The sequence below is a fragment of the Pollicipes pollicipes genome, unplaced genomic scaffold (assembly GCF_011947565.3).
Source record: "Pollicipes pollicipes isolate AB1234 unplaced genomic scaffold, Ppol_2.1 Scaffold_2555;HRSCAF=2994_pilon_pilon_pilon, whole genome shotgun sequence".
Taxonomy (NCBI): domain Eukaryota; kingdom Metazoa; phylum Arthropoda; class Thecostraca; order Pollicipedomorpha; family Pollicipedidae; genus Pollicipes; species Pollicipes pollicipes.
The window spans coordinates 4,798,935-4,813,764 of record NW_023596136.1 but is presented as its reverse complement, the minus strand read 5'-3'; positions in this window follow the sequence as shown (position 1 = coordinate 4,813,764).

Genomic DNA, 14,830 nt, shown 5'->3' with positions numbered 1-14,830 from the left:
GACGAGACCGCGCAACCTTTTGAGCCCCGGGCATCTTGGGGGGTGGGCGTGGGCAGATGCGGTGCGCCAGTCACGAGGATTGGAGGTGTGTGCCTATTTGATAGCACATAAAATCAAGCCACACATCCAGTTAAGTAATTTCTGCTCGTAAATAAGGATGTGCAGCCAGAGACTGGAGGTGTGAGTCAAGATCAGGGTGCTGTCAACCAGGGACGACGCAGCAGTGGCAGAGGGAGGGGGGGGGGGGCTGTCCCTCTCCCTTCCCCCTGCCGGCAGGCAGGTGGCAAGAATATGGTTTGTGAACTGACCCTGTTCTGGGTTAGGAGGCACCCTCTATTCAAGCGGCCCCTTTGATGCATCAGATGGCAGCAGTGCCAGGTCAGGGGTTCCTGACCTGATACCACTGCCCCTGAATGTCTGACCACTCCTACCTCCTGGTACTCTGTCCCCGGATGGTCTGACCTGGCACTACTTCCTCCTAGTGGCCTTACCTGGTACACCACCACTTAGTAGTGTGAATTGGTACCGGCACCCCTGGAGGCATAATACTGGTGCCTCATGGTGATCTGACCTGGTACCTGTGTCACATGGTAGTAGGACCTGATGCCTCTGCACCTGATGGTCTCACCTGGTTCCCCTGCCCTTGATGATCTGATTTGGTACCCTTGCCCTTAGTGGTTTGCCCTGGTATTCATGTCATCTGATATTGTTAATTGGTACCCCATTACTGATGGTCTGACGTGGCACCGCTACTGCCACCTGGTCTGACCTGGTACCCATGCCCTGGTTGTTTGACATGGTACTCCTGTGCCTGATGGTCTGACCTGGCACTCTGGTGATCAGACCATCAGTGCGCAGGTGCGCCAGGTCAGATTACTGGGGTCAGAATTACCAGGTCAGGGCAAGGAGATGGGTACCAGATTCGATATCGTACCCCTGATGGTTGACCTGGTGCCCCTGATGATCTGACCTTGCGCCTCTGATAGTCTGGCCTATGACCCCTGGCGATCTGACCTGGAATCTCTGATGGTCTGACCTGGCGTTCCCGCCTCCTTGTTGTGATACTTGGTACGCCAGTTGGCAAACTAGCTGATTTGCTTTGTGAGTTATGTCTGTAGACATTAGGGGGCAGTGCACTTAACTAATATACGTGGCTACCTTTCAGACGCCTGGGAACTCAAGGGGAAATAGAAGATCGGCTGGATTGACGAAAGGTGACTGTTGTGATTCCTTTGATGAGCGAAATGCTCATATCGGTGAGTTGGAGGCCGAGAGACGAAGTGTGAAGGTTTTTAAGCCGAGTCCTGTCACTCTTAGCAGATTTCTACAGACGAGTCCTGGTCACGTCATTTCAAAGTCGGTCGCTGACCGTGCCGACAAGGAAACTCTTCTGCAGCAGAAAAAAACCGTCTCGTGAAATTCCCATGCACTCATGGTGGGCGCCAGTGTGAAAGCATATGGTGATCATCGTATCCGAACGCGAAACCAAAAAAGACGTTGTCGTGACATCTCGGTGTTTCTGGAAAAAAAATTATTGCGTCCAAAATTAGGGACATTCACTAGCATTCCCACTCGGTCTCGAAGGCAAGCTTTCGCTGCAGCCAGAAAATCGTCGCCGACTAAGGGCGCAAAAAGATTTCCCGCCAGCATCATGCCGTTGGCGCCGACAAAAAGCGCGTTCGGCAGCACTTGCGGGACCCATACGGAAAAACCCTTACGCGCCATGATCTTAATAACGTTTTGAATGCCGCCAAGAGTGGAATCTGACCTGGGAGTTGCCGTGAACCTGTTGACTGAACGTGGATTTACAGCCATTGTGGAGGACGATAGTACCGTGTGCGGCCTCTTTTCAGGATAGGAGATGCGGTCGGCCGTGCGAGAAGTTTCCAGAGATTCGTCGATGGACTCCACCTGCAGGCTTGTAGACATCAGGACGCCCATCTTCACGATCCTCACGGTGGATTTGCTCGGACTGGTGTTCCGCTTGCTGTGTTCCTGGTCACCATGAGACGACGCGGATGATAAGCGACCATGTTGCGGGTTTCAGGGAACGAATGATGCCGCAGCTACAACACCAAGGCTGGTATTATTGAATTGATGTTTTCATATTTATGTCATACTGAAAGGAATGATTAATGTGTGCTTGGAAATAGTCTTGCAACGATAGAACAGAAAACAGAGCGGTTCTCATTTTGATAATCATTGAAAAGTCTAGGCATAAGCATGCTGTAGCCTTGAGCCTCACGTCGTTCACGTTGACCACGCCGTAATCTGTTCGCCGGTTAACTCCGTGACCGCCTGCTGCAGGTGTGGCTGACGAACAAGGACCGCCGCTGAGAAGTCGCGCCATTACAGAGGTTTTTCCCGAACTGAGACCCGTTTCTTATGCAGGTTCCATGCGCTGCAGCCGTTCCGTCGAGAAGTTGATTCATGCAATGCCTAGGCTGAGTGGGAGCGGATTCCTACGGATCCTTCAGCACTGGTTGATTGTGGATCTTAGACACTGAGTACAGTCGACTGCGTTGGGAGATCGGGCGTCCTGCCACAGACAGATACCTCAGCGAAAACTGGGAAGACACCAGGTAGGAGTGGGTGCGAGGTCTGTCTGGGCCAGGCATGGCTGGAGTTTACCAACAACCATCTAGAATCAATGCATGGAAAACTGAAGTATGTGTGCAGGGCCAATGGCCCGCTGTCGAAATTCATTATGTCCTACCTCATGGTGCTTCACACTTCGCGCCGACAGAGATGCAGAGATATACACCGAGACGATCAAGCGTCCGACGACATGCTATGACGCCGAGCTTCTGGATTGACGCTAGATTTATCCCAAGGCAGTCAGCAGACAGCGTGTGACCAGACTGATGTGGTGGCTGTTCGTCCAACGACCTGCAGCAGTCTTTTTTCCGGCATTATGCTCTGCCCTGTCACCACATCATGGCCGTCCGGCAGGATCGTCAGATGCGCATTTTTTTTTAGCAGACTTGATAGCACGGAAATGGCACCTATTGTATGCTGCCGACAATCTGGAGGCTCAGGTGATACCGTGGACCTCAACGAATCCAGTCTGTGTCGACGCGTCGCTGCCCATATCTGACCTTCCTCGATCGGAGCACGAGTATTTCAGCCAGCTGCAGAAGATCACCGCACAAATTGCTTCAGAGGGTTACGAATTGGCCGGGCACAAAGATCGGGACGTAATTGACAAACTATCCCTGATTCGTGAACAAGAACACCAGGCACCCCACGCCAGAACGACAGTCATAAAATGTTGATTTCGAATGTCTTTCAAACTTAATTCACATTGTTCGAATATAAGACTGGTTGTATTTCTTGCGACCTTGAGGATTTCCTCTGGGCAGATGAACAGCTACAGCAACACGAACATACAGATTCCCCCTCCCAGTTCCACCACCAGATTCCAGTAAGTACCACTTCTTGGTGCTGTAAATGTCAGCCCGATCTTGAAGGGAGTGTTTCAAATTTGTATGGCACTCTGAAATGGATAACCATCTCGGAGACCTTTCGGTGCTGTTCACAATCCTACCCTTCTTCAGACCTAAGCCTCTCTGGTTTCTGAGCTACGCGCCCGCGAAAATGGTATATCGGGGTGAGTATTTCAAAGTCACCTTGGCATTAATGACGTCATAAAACGTCAATCAAATTATGCCTTTCCGTAAATCATGCAGCGATCAAGGCCAAGAAAAAATATGCTTGCTGAGGAGGTCATATCTGGCGTTCTTCAGCGTAATTTCCAGATATAACAACTGTCACTTGACTCTCAATCGATGCTGCGCAAAGTACGATGAGATACTCAAACCACGACGCACTGAGAAGCATATTTAATTAACAGAGAATTGCACTTTGTACAGCAGTCTTTTCCACGTAGAAAGCATACCAAAACTTATAAGCGAGCTTGTTTGGTCACCTGATTGATATCCTCAAATGTGAGACATGCCCTTTAAGATCTATCCAAGAGTCGCACTGGTAAAGCATGCGCCAGGAATACCTTCTAAATGTAAGATTTCTTGTCTTAAAGCATTTAGGGGTACTTATTTCAGATGGGTCATCATTTCGTCCACCTTTTGGCCACGGCTTAGTGTTAGCCACGTGACCGTCGTTACGCGGCCGACGGAAACTGCAACGCATGGCGTATTGGTTAAGATTTGTGACAGCCCATGCTCAAAACCACGTGTATTAGTTGCATCACTTACCGATTCTGGGTGAATGTGGAACATTTCCACGCAAACACGGCTTGACCAAGCGAATGAAAGTGTTGACCATCAGAGCGTTGACCCATTTTGATCTACAAGCTACATTCGCAGTGCCCCTAACATCTCTGTAGAAGCTAGATGAAATTATGGGGAAGCTTCAGAGTTCTATCGGCATAGAAAGAGTCCGCTGGACAAAGTAAAGTGGAAAGCGCCGGCGATTAAGTTCTTGCAATCGTTTAACGCATTGACTATAAAATTCAGTCAGAATTCATCTCGCGGCGGCTCCTGGCTTATGTTCCAGTTATAAAAAGGAGAAATATCAATAAAAAGCCTACCCTCATCGACAAATGGGCCATATCTGGCGATTTCGGAGGAGAGAGTCCTTTTCACTATACGGGCTCTTTGCCAACGCTGTCAACCCCCCCCCCCCTCCCCCTTGTTAAGGCTCTGTTTGCGTGACTGCCAGCATCATACTTTCGGAAGTATGTGAAGGGTTTTGCACGCATGTCGGCCTCCAATTCCGTCTGACCGCTCGCGGCATCCCACTCCAGTGGATCAAGAAGGTTCAGCACACTTTCGAGAGCTTAAAACGGGCCCTCAGTGAAGCTCCACTTTCGGCATTTCCTTGTTTTGGTCATGACGTCGGCACGTTTCTTTAACACGTGCTCGGGTGGGTGGTGAAATTGACCCCCCGAAGGTTTTTTCCGAAATGGCTATCGTACGGCGCAGCGAAGCCGCGCCAAATTTTGCATAGCTGTAGACCATTGAGTAGCGGATCGTCTGACACTACCAATTCAGATGCACCTTGTAGGATCTCCGGCCTATGGCAAGTCAAAGTCAGGCCATGGTTTCAGCGAAGGGGATTTCTAAGGAATCGTTCAATCTGATCCGACAACGGAGTGCTAGCCGAAGTTTTGTATCTCTAAGATGCTTTCTTAGGCAACACAGCAATTGAATGAGCAAATCAATTTTGAGGGAAAGCGGGGCAAGACTGACACCTTAACGGTTTTTTAATATGGGAAGTTCATAAGTCTGTTCAGAAAGTCTTTAGCAGGTGGATATTGAAGGCTGATCAATTGCCTACCTCTTATAAAAGCGCTGGTTTGATATCTGTTCATCTTAAAGTGTGATCCTCCTAAGAATCAGGCAATGTTTTTCCTCATTTTGCCCCTGGCTTGGAGCAAAAACGCAAACGAAGCAGTCGGGGCAAAACGGACAAGTGATGATATTGAATAGGCGAAATAAATAGCTTTATAGTTATAATTTTTAATGAAACGCATCAATAAATGCCTTGCTGGGTGAGTAGGTACTTATCTGGATATCCAATAGCTATATTTCTTAAGTTTGGGCTCTCATATTTTGTTCCAACCATCCCACTCCATACTCGTTTCCTCAGTATGATCCCACGAATAAAAGTTATAATGGCCAGCAAATGTGTATTACAGTTTGGTATGAAACGACAGCCATTGCTGCATGGCTTAAACACAGAACTAGAGGAACACAGCCTGGTGGTTACACAATGAGACGACAACGATCGAGTCTCAAACACACAAGTCATCGAGCAAAGTTCGCTCAGGAACACTCACTCGTTCTTCTCATCAATCCACTTCTTAGTCACTGTGAACGCAAAACACGAAAAGAGCACAGCCTAGTGGACCCGTCAGCAGGTACGACCAATGGCGAAACTAGACAAGACATCAGCCTGCCTAGTCATCCTGGCACAGTTCGCACACGAACACGCACTCGTCCTCTTCATCAATCCCTGCACAGGCATCGTGCGCCCATTTATCGCAGAGAGCGCATCGCGACCAAGACTCGCTCGATTTGGACATGGAGAAAAAGGACCCGCAGTACAGACAAGCTACATCTTCTTCGTCCGAGTACTCCTCAAAGGTAAGCTTTCGCGGCGTACGCTCTTTTGTTTGCGCTGCAGTTTTGAGTTTCTGCACTTCCTTTTTTCCTTTAGACTGACTTGTGTTGTCATTTTTCTTTCCTCCCTGTCTACCTTCTTTTCCTTCGAGTCTCTTCTTGAGTTCCTCCTTGTATGGTGTGCCAGTCAAGACACATGTTTTACGTTTCTTTTGTCCTTTACCTCTCTCTTCCCTTGAGTGCACTTTTGGCACAGGGAGGATTTCGCAGGGAGACACATAGGACCTTGCGGGTGGGTCATTTTGACCTTGGGAAGCATGGCCCGGTCCAGCTAAGCATGACACTTCTAGAACGTCATCTTGGTGATCGCTAGAGCTTGAGAAAATCTGGCAGAGCCCCAGCGGTGAGCTTGAGAAACTTCGCTTGAGTTTCGGTATTAGTCGAGCTTCTCTGCCCCGATATTCCATCCGGCGACAGTTTCCGAAGACTCCCGAACGTTCGTGCTCACAGAGACGTCAACGTCAGAGGGCCCAGGCATGGGCAGAGGAGCTGCCGCTGAGTTAGACCCACTGGTGCGTCTGCGGTCCCGGTCAGCGGGATGTTCGTTGTTTCTGCCGCTGCGAAGTCTTCTTCGCCAAACACATGGCGGTTTGTGGGAAAGATCCCCATGACTTCGAAGCCCTTCAACGCCGTCTTCACTGTTGCCGCCTGCACGTAGGCTGACCCGATCAGCTCCCCCATCTCTGCCAGTGTGATGTCTTTACCAGGGTTGTTTCGGTTCTCGATTACCACGTTCTCTGACCTTGGAAGAAAAAGGTGCTGACGGGAAGCATGAACGTCCAGTCCAGTGGTTGAAGGCGGTGTGAGGTGTGCGGAGGAATGGTGAGCATCACCACACCTGCTTTCCTGCAAGCAGGATGGTTGCGAGGCTCTTGGTGTGGCTGGCATGTCCATCCAGTATGGAAGGACTGGATCCTGTTTCGAGGGCTTTGCGTGCTGTATGAAATGGTCAAGCCATTTCACGAACAGCTCCTTTGCATCCAGCCAGACTATGGTACAGCACCAGGCTACCTGGGGAAGACCCTTCTCCAACTGCTGTTTAGCCCTCTTTCTTGGGAACATCACACCTGGAGGTATGTAGCTCCCCGCAGCGTTGATACACATCACACCGGTAACCAGCGTGCCTCGTTCCGCAGATGTCAGTTGGCCGATCTGCTTGCACCCTTCCTCGCCAGCACCTTCTCTTGTTTGTTGCGACCGTGTTGAACCCCCTTTCATCCATGTTGTAGATGCGTGTGAGACCGAACTGGGCAGAATCCATCTGCGACTCAAGGTTGTCGAAGAACGCGTTGACATTGACTGAGTTGAACGCCGCGGCGCGAGCAACGCTTGTGGCCTCTGGTGTCCTTAGTGAGACCGTGGGGTTCCTCTTGCGGAAGCACTGCATCCACACCTCCCCTGCCATCTTCGTCACCGTGTTCAATGGGTGAGTGATTTTGTTTATGTCTGCGAACTCGTATGCGAGCTTCTTGAGGTCAGTCCGCGTTATTCCGAACATCCGGTTTTGGAGCTCCATTATGTGCTGTACCAAATCTCGTTCCTGAGCTTCCGTGAAAACAGGTTTGTTCGACCCAGGACCTTCTCTGTGGCCTCTGTTATTGACATCGCCCGTGCATTTTTCAGTCGTCTGTCGAGAGTCGACTTCGGAACCAGAAAGCGGCGTGCCTCTTCTTTGGTGGACATTTTTCCCACCTTGACTGCTTTGATGGCCTTTGCCATTGTATCGTGCTTCCAGGATTGCCGATCGGTTTTTCTCTTGTAATTTCGAACCATTCTTCGCCTGGCGAAGTAGTTCCTCTGCAAAAAAGAACGTCAGCGTGAACGTTGAACGGATTTGGGAGGGTCATTTGCACCTTAAGTCCCCCCCCCCTTCCCACCCCTTCCTGGACCCGTCAGTGTACCTATATTCCTTTTTATGAACTAGGAAAACGTTTACCTGCTATGAAAAATTAAGTACAATTATCAAAGCGAAATACCTAACTGCATGCCTATAACTAGCTGGTAATAGGGCATTTCATTTCTTTTGTTAAATTAGTTACTGCATGATACTGCGTGATGCTGCGTGATACTAAATCAAGTCACCACAGGTATGTACTTACAATTTGCATGTTCACAAATGAGCTTTATTAAACAACATAATTACAATAAATTAGGCCTAAAATGATCGATAAATGTAGAGCTATCACAAGCGCACCTCTAATGAATTATAAACAACAAATCGCAAGGCCACACATTCCCAGCTTGACGCAGTAGTTCGATCACTATTTAATTGTAGAACTGGAACGGGATCGATTCACTTGTTTCGGGCTCTACTCATGTGCTTGCTACTACCATTGAAACATTGTGTTCATGGCTTATTGAAGCCAACTTTCCTTGCGATAGTCATATTTCAGATGGGGCAAAACGGGACCTTTTGTGTCCTATTTTATCCCGAGTGCCCATTTTACCCCAACCATTCCGCCCCATGGACACAAACGACACAACATGATTCGACACGCAACGAAAACTGGCCCGAAAAATTCACAATTGCTCACAAGGAATCTGCATGCATACACCATCAAAGCGCAGCGCCTTTGAATTCACGATTCATTATACTCGTGGAATAAAAAACGTTCAAATCACCATAAAAATAATAACAACAAATTGAAGGCGAAAACTCACGTCCTCCAACGACGGCCGCCGACAGAAAGGCCCGGTGCACGTCATTTCCGTCCCCCTGTCAGAGAAGCTTTAGTTTAAACCATTGATTTCCGATGGCGCCACCTCTAACAGCCGAAATCGCGGGGTGCCGGTTTTACCCGGGTGCCTCATTTTGCCCCGTTTTCCCCTACCTAAGGTCAGATATGAAGGTCAGAGCAAGGTCAAAACCAACCTGTCTTATTACTTTAGGTCTTGCTGTACGGGATAGTTTCTGGTGCTCACTCCGAATTTATTGATAGCAAGAGCTGCATTATGCATCTTCCATGGACTTTCTTGAGGTTAGAGTAGGTCATTGACCTAAAATGACCCAGGTCAACATTTTGTTTTAGAAACATACTGCCTAGCGCAAAATTTGTCGCTTATTCCAATGCAAAACTAAGAGCGGTCTTGTATGATTTTGTTCACCATTAACTTCAAGAGGTCAAACAAGGTCACCGACCTAAAATGAGCTTACGATCTTTTGCTTACAAACAGTTATCTATTTTCGGGGAGGGCACTTTGGAGACCAACCTGGAATTTCGATTTGTTTGACCCTATTTGACCCGAAGGTCATGACCTAGGGACCTCAAACTTTGACCTAAGTGAGTTTACGTGCAGGTCAACACACCCTGTAAATTTGGTGTCTCTAGCTTTTTTAAGTTCCCGAGACCTCGGGGGGGGGGCTCCAATTGCCTCCCCCCCCCCCACCCGAGCGAAGGATATCCAGCTGGCGACCCGGGAGCGTGTTAGACCGTGAGGTCTGTGATGGCGGAATTGGCACTATCCTTCTCCAGGGGCAGAACAGTAGGAGTGTTCTGTGGTTTTCAGAAGTCATCGCTCGTCAAAAGACACATCAAGATTATTAAATCAGAAAGAAAGAGGTGCTCACTTGCGTTATCTTGACCCCGAAGTTTGCACACTTTGGGAGGAGGGAGAGGAGGTTTCGGCTCAGGACGGATCACAACATCCTTCAGTGGCTTCCGAATTCTAAAATCCACCAGGAAAGTTGACGAGGTAGTGGGACACACTTGGCAGCTTTCAATTTGACGTAGTTTTCACGCCGGGTGCGCAGAACGTAGCTGCAGACGCCTTGAGTCGGCGCCCAGCTGAGGTTAAAGATGTGTTATGTCGGTCTGAGCATGGTGCCAAGTGTCCATAGTGATGGCTGGCTAATGGGTTTTACTCAGCTCAAGCAGACAAATGGCAAGTCGACCGCTGAGATTTCCTGTCACTTGTCCTCGGATGATCGGCCACAGAAGCGTCACCTCTCGTCCAAGGCACATCTTCCGCTGCGGCAATGAGGCCGGCTTCGCTTATTGAAAATTATGTTGTTTCAGTTATGAAGAAGGCAGGGCTGTGAACTGTACTGAACGATCTTCAAGATGGCTATTTCTGTTCAAAACCCCATACAAACGCGGAACACTTCACCAGCAGCGTGCGGAACATGCGGCGTCATTATCTCTTTCCAGTGGCAGTGAGCCTATGAATGGAACATAGCTGTTTCGATCACTGGGACTGTATGGATATTTCGATGTTCTGGTTGTCCCGTAGCACTACGTATGGCGCCCAGCGGCTCGTCACGTATTTAAATGTTAGCATCAGTGACGTCATAGCAAGCATAAACGAAGGAAATTCGGAAATCACCGGGCAACTTTGCCGCTCTCTGATACGGCCTTGGGTTTGGGTGTAATTGGATCGGGGTTGGCACGGTGTGAGTGTTTGTGTTCCGGTTCGGCTGTGATTAACTGATTTGTTTGTGCGCAATGCTAGATGGAATCTTTGCTTATTTTGGGTATTTGGCATTGATCACTTCAAGAATGCAGACAGACGTCTTGGCATTGCGAGCTTGAACAGGTGAGGTTAGAAAGTCGTGCGCTGGTGCGGTTAATTTTCGTTGCAATCAGCTTACCTTTCTGTTGCCTCTCTTCACCACTTGAAGTTGTATGCCGATGTAACTCATGCTTGCAATGTTTCTTTTGACTGCTGGCTTCTTGGTCCCAAGTTTGCACCCGTGCACGAACGTAAAGGCGGTTTAAGAGCTTATAGTATACGCGCCGAATTGGTATCATTTGTAGGTATTGTATTTGGGTTGTGTGAGCTAAGTTTTTTACCCTTTTTATGAAATAAGATAAAGACCGCAATGGAAATCATTGTTTTCCTCCAACAAACCTTGCTGAAAGTAAACAGCTTCATTGAATGTTTTTTCAGCCATGATACAAAGAACACCCAACCTGGGAAACACAGGTATAGGATTGAGGCAGACCTTTGCATTGAAGGTTTTTAAATTGTTAGCCAGGGGTGCCAAGAGGGTTGGTCACATTACTTTTGGCTGACTTATGGTACCTTGGGTCAGGTGTTAAATATGGGCAAAGTTGGGTGTAGCCTGAAAGTGCATCACAGTGCATGAAAAAAGCATAAATGACAATATTTCCTCAAATCCCTCCTTCTTTCACAAAATCTAATAAGTGCTATCCAGGGACAGTGACAGTCAAAAAGTCAAGTTTTTCACCTTCTGTTGCTTGTCTATTGCAGTTTGTCTATTGCAATGATATCCTGTCCAGCCCCATATGTGACTTCATATATATATATATATATATATATATATATATATATATATATATGTATAGTATCTTCCTTATAGCTAGAGATCCACTTTAACTTTAAGCTTTCTGATGAAATATGTTTGGCAAGCATCAAACATTTTGTTTATGCTGGCTTTTGCTGCTTACACTTAACAAATCATTCAGCTGTTGACAACTCTACATCAAATGAGCTGCCAGCAGAAGCATGTTGGCTCAGAAACCATCATATTTGTCTTTCACATTTCAACATGCTTGGCTATTTTTAAGTGGTGTTAATTTAGGAATAATAAGAATGTAATGCTACATGTTTGATGGCAAATTCAATGTAATTCTGACTGATCTAAAGCAGAGTAGCAGGGGAATTAGTAGTCAGTAGGTGCAAGCAAATAAGGTAATCAGGAATGTCATGGAGACACTGTGCAAACATTAAAGTATTAGTTTTGCCCTGAGCAGCTAAGCTGGATGCCTCATTTGGGGCAAAATCTCACCTGCCCCAAAGATCTTGCCAACTGGTGCCACCTTTTGCAGGCTAGCGCAGCCAGAACGGAAATAAAGACAAAGTGTAGTGCAGTAAGTAGGTTGCACTTATACTGGAAATACTCACTTAAGTAGCATATACTTAGAGAGGATTGGATTGAGGTATTCAAGGTCATGAAAGGGATAGACAAGGTTGCCTTGAAATGGGTACTCAAAATTAGACTGAGACTTAGAAGAAACCAGTTTTTATAAGAACTATGAAGCAGGGTGGGAAATTTAGTTTTTTTGCTGGTGGCGGAGTACAAAAATTTTGTGGTCGGAGTACAAACTTGCCTGCAAGCAAAGGCCTGTCTAATGTGGAATGAGTGTCTGCACAATGGGCCTTGCTTAGAGTACATCACATACTGCCTTTAATGGGTCAACATTTTCCCAATGTTTTTCTGGCAAAAATTAGTGTCAGCATGCAATTTTGCATTTCGTGGAACAGAGCACTTCTTGTGAGTGAGGGTGCCACACTGATCCCATCCATATCTCTGTAGTGCTACTAGCTCACCTATACATGCAAAGATTGCTTAATGGTACATGTTAATAAGAAATATACAGTTGAGAGGTTAACAACAAAGCTTTATACATATGCATTCACAGGTGCATCATACAAAGCTCAGTTACTTATCATTACCTATCTACATGCAAACTTACACAATATCAAAATGATAAATCAGGTGCATCCTCTGCTTACTGACAAACTAAGTTGGACAACCACTGTGCATCACACCCTGGTTTTTTAATGAGTCTTAGGCAGATGCAACTGTCTATGAAAGCCTTATGTATGTGACATCACTAACATGTTGTCCTTTTGGCCTTTACATAATTAATATAAACATACCAAAAGTGTCCCTCTTCCTATCCTTCTCTTTCTGCTCTTCTCCTCTTTCAGTTCCTCACCTTCTCTTTCTGTCACTTTTCTCCTTCCACTCCTCCTCCACTTCTGCTCCTCCTCTCTTCCTGCACCTCCCTGTTATCCCTCTCCTCTTCTCCAAGTTCCCTATGATCTTATGTAGGGACAATTTTAATACTGTCACTGCAAGACCTTATGCCTGACAGCAAGGAACATGGCAGCATTGCCTCCTGTCAGGTTACAGCAATTATAACCACAAGCTGAAAAGAGGCCAGCCTCATATTTGATTCCCACATGGGAAACCCAAGCCTAGCATGTATGTTGTATATAGATACCTTAGTACCTATGTACCTACCCACCATGCTGTAGGTAGAGCAGGTTATACCAAGGTGATTCTGCACCAGCCTGCAGTGGTAAACAATTTATAGATCAGTCCCCCGGTATTTATTTACCTTTTTTGGAATGACTTAATAGCGGTCCAAAACTAAATCCCAAGTAATTTTAGAAGTGTGGATACATGCTGTGTGAAAATTGAAGACAACCAATTCCACTTTGTCTCACTGAATACCTCAAACTCGCAGCTACGATGCACATAATCCCAAGCATCTTCACTCACCTTCCACCCTCCTCACTCCCACCACATCAAGACAAACAACCAAACCATGCACAGGAGTTCTGGCGCATTCACAGACATTGTGATGGCATTCTAGCACTCGTCAATGGGCAACCAAGTACAAGTACCACGGGTCGGTCCTGAAATGACAGGCTGTGATGAATAGTCCTAAGAAAAAACATTTATGCAGTTGCAGCAAACACAAATTGTTAAGTTTGTGGTAGAAAAATCATAGAGCTTTTCAGTCATGCATTTAAAGTTGCTATTTCTCCACCTACAAATATATATTATCTTCTGGTGGCGCAAGACAATGCCGAGATAATGCAGGACCTGTACTACAAATCTATAGATATTTCTCATTCTAAGGCATATCATGCCATTTCAACACCCTCTGAGGAAGGCCCGTATCTGGACGATACCAAAACACGTCAATTTTTTAATTAAATTTGGCCAACTTTGCTAAAAACTTGCTGTTCTCCGGCTTGTACTCCGGCTTGTTCTCCCCGGGTCTCCCTATAGGCCCCATTGCGAGAAGGGCAACCAAGTACTGCGATTTTTTCCCACCGGGTTATGGACCATCTCTATCTTACAAGTATAGGTACTGGTTGAGCCTGGAGACATGATACCCTTGTTAAATAAGTAAGATATCCTCGAATCTTCAAAGACCGGCACCTACCGATTTCTGAAAAAGTGGTTGACTTACTATCATTTATACAATATAATAAGTTTTGGAATGCTGCATGCCACAAACTCCCATTTTGGGAACGTAATTCCCGATGACATTTAAGAACCCAAAAGAAGCCGTTACCACCAAAAGTGCCACCCACAAACGTGATATTTGGGTGTCATTTAATGTCATGATTCTATCTCAAAAGTGCCGATATGTGGTTGTTTGAATGCTATGATTTTGAGTTTAATTGCAATTGGATGGTGATTGGTGGCTGGTATAGGCAGGAACAGGAATGAAACAAGCACTTTGAAAGGATGTGCAATGCTGCAATCTTTGGAATTTTCCCACCAAACTGTTTGCAAGATGCACGTCCTTTGGTAAAATCGCTAACATGTTATCTTAATATGAGGTAAGTTAAGAGCATAGTTGGCATGCTGGACTTCTTGCTCGGCGAGTCTTTGAATGACCTAGTTGAAAAAGATGTGCCAGCGGTGATTTTGGTGCTGCTAGTGGTTTCTGGTCGAACGAATATTAGGTGTCTGTTGCGACGCGGACCTTCACTGCTCGAAAATGCACTCGTCAGTTGCAGGAGGCTGGGCTGCCGCTGGTTTCGGGTACGGGAGGCGATGGTGGGAGCCAGAGCCGTGATATGTTTGTCCGTTTCTTGAAAGGTATCGGTGGGTGTGTGCGTCGTGGAGAATGCGGTCTTCTTACTTACTCAGGTGCGCCATATATTTTCCCCACAGGTAATGACATGCAAGGTATGTG